Genomic DNA, 15,344 nt, shown 5'->3' on the forward strand with positions numbered 1-15,344 from the left:
GCAATATTTAACACCTTTATTTTTTTGCACAAGCTATTTAAAAAGGTCAATCGAAGATTATTTTGGATACAAGTAAGTTGAAATTGAGAGATATAGATTTAAAATATATTATTTTAAAGATTCCTGTCTGAAATGTTACATAACTTAATGTTTATTGACTCACTCTGTAATTAATTCTAAAGCTCACACCACCAGCTGTTCACGTTGTTAAAACTTAAAATGGATTTTGGGCAAAAAATATTTGATCAGCTGTTTTAATTGGAATAAGTAGTACTGACGTACTTTCCCACTGGATAACTGTACTAACTCTTACTAAGCAAGCTCCTGAAATTTCACTCAATTCATGAAGTCATCTGGGTTTCCTGTGGGACAGGTAGTAACTTACCCATTCTCAACCACTGAAAAATATTATAGTATAATATATAGTATATTATGACTTATTAAATCATAAAATGCATTCATTACATTGGTTATACATAGAATTAACAAACATTACTTAGTTCAGGGCTAGTCCTACGTAAAAATCACAAATGAGGTTGGATCATCTTCTGCTCAAAACTGTTTCCGTTTTGGGTCTTCTTCCTTCCCTTTCTGTGGCCAAGTGATCAAAATCTGACACTGATGCTTATAGCCTGAGGAATGTGTCTCTCCTACCCTACTCAACTCACCTTTCCAGGCAAGGCTTGTGCTTCAGACCTTTCCTGAACATCATTCCTTGCCCCCATCATCACAGCCTTTGGTGGGTCTCCTGGTGGCTGAGGGACTTGTCAGATGACTGTGTTGTTAATCATACTGCATTTTGCTAAACTGCAAATCATTGACAGATGTTACATAAATCATGCCTCCCAGATTGTGTTCCCATTCAGTTAATGGAAACCTTTCAAGACCTTGATCCCTAAAAGGAACTGTTTGGGGTATAAACTCTAGGCAATAAGAAAATAGTAGTAAGTATTTGGAAGGGTAGCAGGAGAAAGAAATCTACATCCATATGATACTGGATTTCCAATATGACCATTGGGGGGTCTGATTCTCATTAGGTCTGATTCTCAAAGGAAGACTTTGACATGAGGATTTGTGAGCAAGAGATTTGTTAAGGCGGTACTTCCAAGAAAATCCAGTAGAGGCATACAGGAAGCCCAACAACGAAGGGAAAGAGGTTAAGCAAGAGAGCAGTTTTAGGTCAAGCTTCAGCCTAATCTTACAGGGAGCTATGCAGAGGACATTACATTTCAGAGCTTACCTTATCTTGAGGAAAAGGAGCTGGGCTTTCACTCTTCCTCATCGGTCAGTCACTGGATGTAGGCTGCCCTTTGAGAGACACAAGTTCCCTGGCACCTCCAGCTCTATGCAGGTTTGGCCAAAGGGTAGTCTTCTGAAGATTACAGCTGTGTGCTGTCAAAAGTGCAACATATAGAAGCTGAGGGACTCATAAGGAAGCACAAGACTTATGAGGAGATCTAAAAGGATATGGGTGGAGCACCTTCCATATCTGCTATAGCGCAGTGGGTGAGCAATGCCTATGCAGCCATACCTTGGGCAGTGGAGCCTTCTTCCCAGGGGTAATTGCAACTCCAGATCAGGATATGGAGTAATACAAGCACCCCAGAAGTCTTCCTGGTACTGTCTCGCAATCAATAGACCCTTTGAAAAGGTAACCAGTTCTCTGATTATAGTTTTGCTTGCATGTTTTTTTTTTTACCCTTTTATAAATGAATCTTACAGCATATACTCTACTGTGCCTGGCTTTTTTATTCAACTTATTGTGAAATTCATCCATGTTGTAGCATCTAGTGGTAGTTCATTCTTTTTCATTGCTTTGGAGTATTCCATTATATGGCTGTTTCACAATTCATTTTACTGTTGCTGGGCATTTAGTTTGTTTCCATGTCACATACTCTGTATGTGATACATACTCCTAGAAGATAGAGAATAAACTAACAATATGACAAAAGGAAATCACAGCAGCCAATGTGAACTTCTCTAGCAGTTTGTCAGCCCCCAGCGTAGAACTTAAAGTATCCCTAGAGATAAGCTAGAGTAGTTTGCCAACATCCTCGGAAAGACTTTGGTGAGGCCCAGTGGACCGAACTGACATGGCAAAGACCCTCAGGTGTAACCATTACACCCAGCTATACAGACTCCCTAGAAGAAGTTGCTGACTAGTAGCGGCTCAAAGACTGGAGGACCACCCATGCTGTACTTGTGGAGATACTGTTCCAGCTGGACTGCCAGAGGCTTTGTCAGTCCAGAAGGCAGCCTGACTACAATTCTGGCCAATGTTTGTCACAGGACCACACGTGTGCCTCGCTCCTGGCATTTGATGCCTCCTTGCCAGATTCTCTTCCAAGTAGTTCGTTAATTCCCTCTTCTACCTTTCTTGTGTAACTAACTTGTGTGATAAAGTTGTACAATACACAGCGTGATTCATGAATTTAATATTCGTGCTGCATGGATTTTTGAAACATGTCTCAATCTCATGATTCATACCTGGCCTGTGTTTGCCCTGCTTCATTCCAATTTGGGGCTATTATAAGTGATGCTGATATAAATTTCTTGGGAGTGTATTTTGAAGCCCAAATGTGTGCATTTCTGGGAGGTCTGTGGGTAAGTACCTGAGAGTAGAGTTGCCTGTGTGGACTGTGCATTTATTAAGCCTTGGTAGATACTGCCATTGTGCCCTTTCAATTCTCATTAGCACCGCATAAGAATTTCAGTTGCTCTTTATTCTCAGCCCCACTTAGTGGTCTTGGTCTGTAGCTTCTAACCATTCTGGGTGTGTAGATTGTTTTTTAAACTGGGGTTAAATTGAAAACTCACAGTTAAAAATTTTGTAGAAACTTTTGAAGATAGCAACCTCATTTTGATAAATGCTGATATTGGTGAGTAATTTGTCTTCTCACAAATAAAATTGTGGGTGCTAAATATTTCTTCATTCAACTAATAATTTTTTTAAGTTTTTAAGTCATTTAGGTATGAATCAACAAGATCTCTCTTATATTGTTCATTGTAGAAATCAAGGGTTTTATCTGTTTGAATTTGGTCTGTGTGAGCAAAGTTTAATGCTATCAACTAAGAAAATTTATAAGAAATATTTCATGTTGACTAGCTTTCACCCTAAAACTTTCTAGCTCCAATTTAAGACTATAGCATCCTGGCAGAAATATGTGGAAATGTTTTGATATCTGTATGAATGCAAAGAATCAGAAACAAGTCATTTAGCCTCAAATAGGAAAAAAACAAAACAAAACACACTTTCAATGAAGATGCATAAGACTATTAAAAAAAAGCACTGTGATTTGCTATAGACTGAAACTTGATAGTTAGGCAGGAGAGAAATGTCTATTTGACCCTGGACTAGAACTTGGAAAGGGTTACAGGAGTATGCCTGTTCTCAAATATCAATGTCACTGTATATCATTATACTAGCATTTTAGGACTTCTGCATTAATTATGTTTTTAATTTAGATAATCATGCTATAGAATCACCTGTCATTGAAGGAGGCTCCAATGGGGTGTGTGTGTGTGTGTGTGTGTGTGTGTGTGTGTGTGTGTCTTTGATGGCAAATTTGTTCAACCACATTTTTATATGTTGATCTTTCTCCTTACAGCTGAAAAAGTCTTGGGGGCACCTGGGTGGCTCAGTCGGTTAGGCTTCCGGCTTCGGCTCAGGTCATGACCTCACAGTTCGTGAGTTCGATCCCCACATCGGGTTCTGTGCTGACAGCTCAGAGTCTGGAGCCTGCTTCAGATTCTGTGTCTTCCTCTCTCTTGCTCCTCCCCCACTCACGCTGTCTCTCTCTCTCTCTCTCTCTCTCTCTGTCTCTCTCTCAAAAATAAACATTAAAAAAAATTTAACAACTGAAAAAGTCTTGAAAAATTTAAAAATAATGCTTTTAATTAAATGCTGCCTCAAAAAACTGTATATAACTCTATAAAGCATCTGCCCTCAGCCCTTACTAGCTAACACTTTCCTTATCAGTTAATGCCTTATCAGAAATTTATAGAATTAGCCACAAAGTAAATCACTGGGAAATCATGCCTGAAAGAGGGAAAATCAAGAATAGTAGTGGAGAAGTGTCTGAGGGAAAAGAGAACTGCTCACACATCACAGAAAAGAGCAGGTTCTCCCATTTTACTGAAGTCTGGTCCTACCCATTTTAGGATGAGTGCAAATCATATGGTTTCTATCTGGAGGGTTTTGGGAGAAGATCAGTGGTCTGATAAACTCTATTGAGTTTTAATATCTAATTCATACAATCACACAGTGATTTAAACAGGAAAAGAATATAGGTGTCTTGTAGCTATGTTCTCTTTCCCAAATGGGAGAATTGGGGCTCAGAAAAGGGTTACAAACAACCTGAATGAGGGGCACCTGGCTGGCTCAGTCAGTGGAGCATGCGACCCTTAATCACAGGGTTGTGAGTTCGAGCTCATGTTGGGTGTAGAGATTACTTAAAAAAATAATAATAGGGGCGCCTGGGTGGCGCAGTCGGTTAAGCGTCCGACTTCAGCCAGGTCACGATCTCGCGGTCCGGGAGTTCGAGCCCCGCGTCGGGCTCTGGGCTGATGGCTCAGAGCCTGGAGCCTGTTTCCGATTCTGTGTCTCCTTCTCTCTCTGCCCCTCCCCCATTCATGCTCTGTCTCTCTCTGTCCCAAAAATAAAAATAAAAACGTTGAAAAAAAATAATAATAAGGGACACTTGGGTGGCTCAATTGGTTAAGCATCAAACTTTGGCTCAGGTCATGATCTCGTGGTTCATGGGTTCGAGCCCCACATTGGGCTCTGTGCTGACAGCTCAGAGCCTGGAGCCTGCTTTGGATTCTCTCTCGGTCTCTCTCTGTCTCTCTCTCAAAAATAAATAAAAATTAAAAAAATAAAATATGTAAAATAAAAACTTAAAAAAAGAAGAAAAAAAAAAGAACAACCTAAATCCCACATGAAAAGTTTCCCATTATTCTAGAGTTTTATTTTCTCCATATACACCCTCTCCCTCCCATCCTTCTCACCAGTTTCTATTGTTTTCCATTAACAGAAAAATAAGAATTCTCTCTTCCATGAGGCCTCATGTTTTTCTATTTCTGTGCTCTGTTCATGCAGTCTCTCCACTTACAGATTACCACTACAATTACCATGCTGTCATCCAGGAGTGATTTTCCAGCAAATGAGACTTATGTGAGCAGAGAACAATTACTCTAGTGTACAATGCAATACATTCATGAAAGTTATGAATGAAAACATGCTCTAGCTACTGTTTTGTACCTATAGGAATTGCAGAGATTCTACTGAAATACATAGACATTATAGAAAATGTTTCACTAGATAATAAATCCATAACACCGCCTAAATAAAAAAAGATAAACTCAGCAGACCAGAAATTTTGAGGAATTTTTTGATGGTAAGAAACAGATAAATAGTATCATCTAGCTGGAGAAAGCAGAAAAGAGAAAAAAATATAAAGGCTATAACTGGAGATAGCTCTACATTATTTAAGCATTTCCTAAAGAAAACTAGGAGAAATGTGCTCAGACTGAACAAATCAGAGAGGGAGGGGCCCCTGTGGACAGTTAGGGCAATTAATTAAAGACTTATTTGAATAGCTTGGGCCAGCCGGCTGCCCCCCCCCAACCCCCCAAAGCGGATGGCAATAGTAGTGTTTGCCTTGGGATAAATCCTAGAGGACTGTTTCATACACACAGTGAGTTACTTCCTTAGGAGAGAGTCCCTTGTATGAAGGTTGGGGCTGGAGATGAAGGAAAGCAGAGTCTGAGCTAACCTGGAACTTTTGAATCCACAGCAAAGATGGAAGGAAGGAGAACCACTTATTCTCTTTGTCCACAGGAACAAATTGGGAATGGGATAATCTGAAATGCGAGTTCTGACACAGGATACCCCCAGATAAGGTGTAACAACCAGCAGGGCCGAGAAGCCCTCAGACCCTAAATAAAAGTTATTTGCACATTTTCCCAGTGTGACCTCCCCTTCCAAACATCCAAAGCAGTCATCTACATTCAGAATTTAATGGCACCTACTGCAAAAGCGCTTCTCCTTTGATCTGATAAAATACATTTCAAATATCCTGTTATGATAAAGATACTCAACCACAAATATAAATAGCAACCCCAAACTACAAACTAATTGAAGAAGCTTAACCATGTAAGTGAGTCATTCAAAATACTGAAAGGATCCAAAAAGTAGCATGAAGAGAAAAATACTATCTACATTTTGACACACCCCAATGTAATTTCAGAATGCCAAATCTAAAGACAAAATCCTAAAAGTTTCTCAAGAGAAAAAAACAGATTGCCTATGAAAGAGTTCTAATTAAAATCAGCAATCTTGGATACAGGTTGACAAAAGAGAAATATCATCAAAATTCTGAAAGAAAAAAAAAATTAACCTGGAGTTCTTTACCCAGCCAAACTCCCTCATGTGGGAGAGCAAAATATAGATTTGCTTTTTTAAATATGCAAAGACAGAGAATTTACTACCTATGAATCATTTTTTTAAAAATTACTGAAGAACACAGCTCAGCAAAACAGATAATGAATCTAAAGAAGTAGGATATAGGAACAATGTGGGCAAAGAAACCAATAAAATGAAACCGCCAGAATATACTATAAAGAAAAAAAAAAAGACACCCTGAAATTAAAATAAAAGATACTTTTACCATCTCAGGTGAGTGAAGACTGGGGAAAAGGGCATGCTAAGCTTCTTGTTTTTCCGGGGGGGTAGATGTTGAGAATGAATATTATTTATTACATTAATTATTAGTATAATCAATTTTTAAAAGGAAACAATGTATGAACAAAGACTCGTGAAAGCTCAGAGGATTCTGGGAAGACATTTCAGAAGAGGGGCATTTGAACAAGGTTCTATAGGAAGAAGTATATTTCAATAACAAAGGTGGGGTAGAAGGATATTCTGAACAAAGTGTCCCCATGTAAAAAGGGTGCAGCACTGTGCAAGGGCCTGGATTATTCGAGATAGAGTAAGAAGTTCAGTGGTGGCTGTAGGATGCATGGCCTGAGATGTGTCTAGAAAATAAGGTTTCTTAACCTTTTGTTTCTCTAATTTGCCAGGTAATGATGTAAGTTTGACTTCCTTATCATACTTTCTTAATTATCTACTCTTATCATCCATTTTGTTCCATGACTCATTATGTGCACTGGAAAATAAGGCTCAGCACATTACAACCTGATAGATATTTCATGTTCTTTCTGAATTAAGAATATCTCTTTGCTTCCAAAATCATTACGCATATATTATACAAACAGTATAGTGAGTCATATTCTCTTAAAACTAAGTGGTTAGAAAATCATAAAAAAGGTTTATAACATTTTGAACTCTCAAGAAACAGAGACTGTGAGATAGCACTGATCATCCCCATAATAGGTTGCTAAGAAATAAATGTGATCAATAAGCAATTCTGATTTACAGACCAACTGATTTCCTGTCACTGCAGTCCAACACGACCAGGAAACCATGGCAAACGCCCTCAGCTGTTTAATATAGGTTTCATGTTCTTACTAAAAGGTTTGCGTTTACTGGAAGTGACTCATCCTAATCAGTGAATTATTCAATTTTTTTAATTTCCATTACTTAAGATTATTTGTGGATACGAATTAGCCTATGTCATGTGTGGAAACACAGGCAAACACTCAAGAATAGCTATCATGTGCCTTTTTAGATTCCACTCAGACCCAGAAGATCGCTAAACTGCAACATGAAGCCAAAAGTTGTAATCATCTTAAAAAAGAATTTACTTTTGTGTAAATGGAAGTTAGAACAAAGAGCATACACAAAGTACCAGATGTGTAAGTAATATTTAGGTAGTAGGAATACAGATGAGCAGAAAAGTAAGACAGAAGAGAATGTGTATCAAGTTTTATACTGATAATAAAAAGAGGCAAAATGGTTAAGTGTTAAAGTACCAACTTAATCATTTCTTGATTTAGTTTTTTTTTTTGGAAGAAAAGGATTTTTGCCAAAGCAGATCTTTCTCTGATACTGAGAGCACAGGAAACAATTGGCTTCCTTCCACAGAGATGTTCTAATCAAATATACTTTTAAAAAAGGGAAAACATACTCAATATGAACCGAATATTCATTCATATAATACCATGACTTCACTGACTTCTATATTACATGCAACTTTGAAATCACATATATACTTAATTTACATCTTGTTCTCTTAAAAAAAATTGAGAAACTTGTCAATTCAATTACTATTAGCATCAGCTTTCTGTTTCTGGAGATTGATGAATTAATTTGTGGCTTATGCTGACATTTGCCTCCAGTCTTATCTTCCCTGTATCCTGCCTTTTAAGCGATCTCCTAAGCATTAGCATTTTACCCGAGGCAGGAAGATTTAGGGATAAGAGATGAGACTTAAGTCAGTCAATTATGCCACCTTGGAGTACTCCTTAACACAAGGTTTATATATACATGTATAGAGAGAGTTTTAGGTTTAAAAAATCATTATGGAAAGAAAATTGGAACCAATATTTAGAGTTGGTTTGAATTATGTATGTGCTGTTTGTCACTCATCCCACAGGAATCTGAGATGGGTGTGCATATTAATTAAAGTAACATACAGAAGATTATACTGTGAGACTGTTTCTTACTTGTTATATCCATTTCAAATTGGATTTCACAGAGTATATTTGCAGGTAAGATGATGTTAAAACATTTGACAGAACCACCAAAAATTGAATGAAAAAAATCTTATCTGCTTTTTTATGTCATTACAGAACTTAAGTTCTATTTTTGGTCACAAATTGTAACTGGAAGAAACTTTGGTCATGCCTCTTCTACAAAGATTTAGTATCCACTCTGAGATGTGATTTTTCTAGAATTAAGATAAATCTGAAGCATATCAATCACAACCTTACACACAGGATGGACCCTTCCTGGAATTCCTCTGGGGAACTCAGGTTTTCCAGCTGTGTCCTGGGTTAGAAGAAACTTTGAGACAGTCCAAGCATGAAGGGGTGAGAGGGGAGATGAACTGAAGCAACAGTGGAAGGTGGTTTTGGGTGTCAGAATCCCCTAAACTGAGAAGCACAAATCAGAACCCTCTCTGGTTCCCAGAATTAGGTTGGCAGTAGCAGCTGGCTGGGATCTACCTGCTTCTACTAGGTACACCTGAGTACCCTTTAAAAGATTAAATACATTTTATTTTATTTATTTTTAAATGTTTATTTTTGAGAGAGACAGAGAGTGAGTGGGAGAGGGTCAGAGAGAGGGAGACACAGAATCCAAAGCAGGCTCCAGGCTCTGAGCTGTCAGCACAGAGCCCAAAACAGGGCTTGAACCCACAAACTGTGAGATCATGGCCTGCGCCGAAATAGAACGCTTAACTGAGCCACCCAGGTGCCCCAGAAAAGATTACAAAGATTTTAAAGTAAAGTGCCTCACCATCTCAGGAGTACAGTCTCTCCCTGTCTTCTTCAATCATTTAAAAATAATCTCTCAATAAAGGTAGGGCACAAAATGTTTTTCCTGATATCTGTAAAATGAATGAAAGGATTTAAGAGTCTACCAAAATTTTTATGACAATCAAGATTGTGCCTGACATCAATCTAAGTTACAAGACACTTACCTTAGGTGACTCACAAAACCCTACTTAGAAAAATTATGAATCTAAAATCTTGGCAGTAACTGATATTGATTGTTCTCTAGCTGGCATTTGATGACATGTTTAAGGAACTAAATTGAAGACAGTATTTTACCTGGGAGTTATCTGTTGCCTATTTTGTTTTCTTCAGAATGTATTGTCCATTTAAATTTCTCTTTTGAAAGGCGTCTTAAAAAGTAACACTGGGCAGGACTTTGAGGAAACTTGTTCCTTCAAGCTTCTCTGACTGATAAGTATTATCTGAATATATTTCACACTTTGCCTGATCACATTTTTGTATGTATGTAATACCATTTACATTTCGAACATTTCTTTTGAGTAGAAGACTTGAAATTCCTTAAAGTTTAAGGAGCTTCATTTTCTTCTGTGTTAATTCTCTTTCATTCATTCATTCATACTATCATAATTATGCAACAATAAAAGTAAGGATATGTTTTACTTACACATAGCTTAGAGAATGAAATCAACAAAGCTAAACAAGAAAATAATAGTGGTCTTCAAGGAGATTATGAGAAAACAAATTGCTCCTGATGTTTTCCTAATTTCATTGTAGCTTATATGCATTATACTGCATACATCAGCAAGTATATTAGAAACGCTTTTGTGTAGTTACAGTCTTTCTTGCAATATTGCTCTTATAGGTCAATATAAAAGTGTTAAAAACTGTGTTCTTTTGCATTTAATAGGTGAAGTAAATTCAGTATGCTTATGGAAACAATGATCTCATCCAAAGCAGTTTGTCTTTAATTAAAAGACAAAATACCATTTTTTGAAAAACTATTTTAGTTTAATTTTTCTGATTTTAGGGAGTGTATAAAATAATCTCTTTATACATGAAAATTAAGACCTTTTAAAGAAAATATTATTTTAAAAATTATCTTTGTTATTATGAAAGCTGATTTTTACTACAAAATTAATACCTGCCCATTATATAAAATACAGAAACATAAAGAGCAAAGATAGGATCTATAATCCCATCATCTGAGATAATTCCTAGTAACATTTCAGAAGTGGTTATCCCAAACATTTTTCTCACATCACACACAAAAATACAAATATGTGTCTATGTATATATATATCAATATGTGTTTTATGCATCGTACTTGTGTGTGTAGGTGTTTGTGTGTATATACCCATATAAATATGTAATGGAATTACATTAGACATACTGTTTAAGAACCTTTTTTTTCTAACTTAACTGTGGTTAACAATACACCATGAAAAATATTTAATTACTGAAAGCCATACCAACAACCAAGAGTGTGATTTTATCTCACTGTGTCATCAAAAATTAGTAAAATGTGAAGAATTTTACAAATGGACTGTTTATGCATTCATTTCCTTATTTGTCTTAAGAGGAAAATTTCTATGACCTCCTAGAAGGAAAACTGGCCTACTATTTAGGAACCATGAGTAGTAATTCCAGAACAGAAAATAGACGCATAATCTGAAATAAATTGCCTACATTTTATTCTCTTCAATTTAAATTATATTTACATTTCTTTTTAGAAATTTTCCCCTCTCTCTTCTTTATTTTCAGCCTCTCTAGTGGCCACCTCCTTGTAACACAGGATATACTCGAGTCTTGTTCATCTATGAAACAAACCTAAAGATCCCCATTCTCACTCTTGCTGTCTACTGTTAGGTCCTGTGTTTGAAGGAGGCTTTTTTTTAATTGCCATGGTGTTTTTTGTTTGTTTGTTTGTTTTGAAGGACTAGTTTCAATTTTTGTTTTCACTTAGATAATCTCTCACTCTCTCCCTCAGTCTAGCTACTAAAATTCAACAGATATTTTTTAATGATCACAATTACATCCTCTACCATTATTTTTTAGTGCTGATTACAATGCTCCTAAATAAACTATCTTCAACTTTGATTTCCATGTTATGATTCTTCCCTGATCTTCTTACCTCTATAGATTTTTGTTTTTCATTCTGTCTTGCCTTTTCTCTTTAACCTTTGGGATTCTTAAAATTTTTGACTTCCTACTCTGCATTCTACATACGGCTTGGATTAATTTATCTACTTCCATGTTCCTAATTGCTTAATTGATAATAACTCATGTATTTATATGTATATCTTTATTAAGACAGACCTTGCTTCTGAGTTATAAACACACATATAAAATGGCCAGCTGTAAGAAGTAATAATGATTTTAAAAGTAGCCAACAATTACTGAGTTTTGCCTCTATATCCCTGTTCCAAACTTAGTGCTACAAATAACAATCAATTTTCATCTAGATTCTATAGATCAAGAATTCAGGTAGGGTAAAGTGAGGATAGCTTATCTCTGTTCCATGATGTCTGGGGTTTCAGCTGGATCACACAAACAGCTGGAGGTGACTCACAGTTAAAGGCTATAATCATCTGGAGGCTTCTTCACTTAATGTCTCATGGGATGGCTGTAGTGATTCAAAGGCTGGTCTTCACTGAGGCAACTGACTGGCGTCAACACATGACCTCTCCATATGGCTAGGGCTTCTCACGCATACCAACTGGGTTCTGAAAGAAAATGTTATAAGAGGGAGTATCTGGAGTGTAGACAGACAAGGCAGAGCAGGGATGCATTCTTTGCACTTTGATGTCATCAGCTCTGAAGACTCAAACAGCTGGGATGACTTGAGTAGCTAGGGACTAGAATGCTCTGGAGGCTTCTTAACTCACATGTCTGGCACTTTGACAAGGATGACTTGAAGGTTAGGCTCATCTGAGGCTGTCAGCCAGAGTGCTTACATGTACCCTCCACGTGAATCCCCCAACCTTCATAGTGCCGTGGCTGGTTTCTAAGAGGGAGCATTCCCAGATGGAGGGAGTCTCTAGAAAGTAAGTGTTGCAAGAGAATTAAGAGAAATTAGTATGGCCTTTTATGTATAGCTTCTGCAGTCATGCAGCATCACTTCCTTTGTATTCTATTGGTTACAGACAAGTCATTAAAGCCAGGCAGAGTCAAGGGCAGGGGAATTTGACTTCACTTCTTAATGAGGGAGCAGTAAGGGCACATTGCAGACAAATATGTGGAATGCTGCAACCATCCACATTTTAGTCGTGATATCCCCATATGCAAAGCTGCTGAATCTAAACTATTAGACACATTCTTCCATTTGTCTTTTCCCTTGTCACCATCCAATTCCATTAAATAACTATATCTCCCTCTCTCATCTTCACTACTATTTCTTTAGATAAGGCTTTTGTCATCCCTTGAGTAGAATACTGTAATATCCTCAGATGTTCTCACCTTTGGTCTTGTACCCTTCCAATCTATCCTCCACACAGACATCACAGTGGCCATTCTAAGACTCAAGTCAGATCATAATACCCTCCTACTTAAATCTCTCTAGTTATACTTGTTGCCTTCACAGTAAATCCCACATTTCTTTGCATAGTATGCAATGTTGTCATGCCTATCTTCCTCTTCTCCAGCTCAGAGGTTAGCTGAAGCTAGTTGGGTTATGTAGCAATACCATGCATATACTGTTTTAGAGTGATTACCAGTGTAGAAATCACCACCATGTTTACAGAAGGTAGCTTTATGTCACTGGAGTTGATTGTAACCTTGTGGATATGAGAGCCCAGCTTTCTATCTATTTTATTAAGGGAAGCTGGATATCTTTTATTTTTATTTGTCTTAAAATGTCATCTCAATTAAAAAAAATTATGGGTAGGCAAATAAAAACTGTTTGTGACCCAGAGTCACCCATCAACTTCCTACCAAGGTCTCTTTTCTATTTCCTATTACCTCTTTCTAACATAGCATCTTTAGCTCTATGCTGCTCACTTGTTTAGGATTTTGCTTTCTTCTCTTACCTATAAGTTCTCTGAAGGTTGAAACTTTATCTTGTTCATGTTTACGTCCCAGTGTTTGGCATAGAATAGGATGCTCAATACATAGTTGTTGGATGAATAATATTTATGAAAATATTTTATAAATTAATACATTTTTATGTAAATTCAAGAATTACAATTTCTAGAGTTCATATAATAATCATCTCCTCCAAATAAAAGGCAGGGGAAGAATAAAATTAAGCCATGGAAATGAATGAAAGTGAAAGTTACCAAAACAAATGAAAAAGGGGATGGATATGAAGAGAACCAAGAATGGATTCCAACTCTTCTTCCCATTACTCCTGTGCCTTTCCTGGACCTGAGCTAAAAATCTTCTTAATATTTCACCTGGCCTGACATTTCAGAGGTCCCATGGTCCACACCAAGCTGTGACTGACTCTGTCTTTGCACGCCGTTCCTTTGCCTGAGGAAATTGCTTCCTTAAGAGTGGCGTGAACAAAATCCCATAGTCCTTCAGATGAGGCCCCAGCTCTACAAATCCCGAGAGTTCCCTTTCTCTCAGGTGAACTTACTGCTCTAGCCTCATGTTATGCACTTGCTGAAAACCCTTCATCACCTTCTGATTTTCTTTAGTGAACCTGCCTCAACAAGAATAGAGATGAAACAATTGAGTGATGATCAGGAAAATATTATACATTAAACAACACAGTAGTGATTCTTCAGTTCAACACATATTGTAAAAACTGCATTAATTGATATGAGGATCCCAGAGTAAATCAAAATTTAAGTTAGAGGAAGTGAAGATAAAAACATGCAAACATAAAGCAATTAAGGAACAGTTTTAAGGAATATGGCAGGCACTAAATAAATGAAAGAATGTATCAATGATGTTAGCCTTTAAGCACAAGAGTAATTGCAAGTACATTTCTATAGTTAAGTAGTGTGGAGTTCAGATTTTATTATAAGATTGCAATATAGTGAGCTTAATCTCAGGAGTCTTCTTTTAAGTGTAGAATTTGAAAAAAAATTATATAATATTTTAAGAAAAAATTTGCATGTTTACTTATTTTTGAAAGAGAGATAGAGCACAAGCAGAGTGGGGCAGGGGGGTGGGGGCGGGCAAGGAGAGAGAGAGGGAGACACAGAATCCGAAGGAGGCTCCAGGTTCTGAGCTGTCAGCACAGAGCCCGATGCGGGGCTCAAACTCACGAACTGTGAGATCATGACTTGAGCTGAAGTTGGATGCTTAACTTACTGAGCTACCCAGGCACCCCAAAATGTAATATTTAAAATGGCATGGATGAATTTAAAAGATGTTCTGAGGGAATTAATATGATTAATGATTTCTCTGGGAGAAATTTAATTTAAATAGGTATTGGGAGACAGTGGTCCATTTCATTTAGATTAGTGGTATCAACCACATTTTACAGAGGCACATATTTGTCTCTATTAGGTATCGGTGCTTTACTAGTAATTTGTTAAAACAATATTCAAAGTTTGGGAATTCTCCATCTATTTTCATTAAAAATAATCAAGAGGGGCCCTTGGGTGGCTCAGTTGGTTAAGCGTCCAACTTCAGCTCAGGTCATGATCTCATGGTCTGTGAGTTCGAGGCCCACGTTGGGCTCTGTGCTGTCAGTTCAGAGCCTGGAGCCTTCTCTGGATTCTGTCTCCCTCTCTCTCTGCCCCTCCCTCACTCATGCTCTGTCTCTCAAAATATGAATAAATGTTAAAAATTTTTTTTAAAAACAATCAAGATTATTCTACACGATCCCAATAATAATGTCATTCTTGCTTGCATTATGATAGGCTTTCTTTAATGGAAGAAGTGAATAAAGTTACAGCTAGAACTGAAGGGGGGAAGGCAGTGCATCTCATATATGCCTGCCATCGTCAAAGTGTTGAACACATGAGGTTGAAAAC

This window comes from Lynx canadensis, chromosome C1, assembly GCF_007474595.2.
Source record: "Lynx canadensis isolate LIC74 chromosome C1, mLynCan4.pri.v2, whole genome shotgun sequence".
In the NCBI taxonomy this organism is placed as follows: domain Eukaryota; kingdom Metazoa; phylum Chordata; class Mammalia; order Carnivora; family Felidae; genus Lynx; species Lynx canadensis.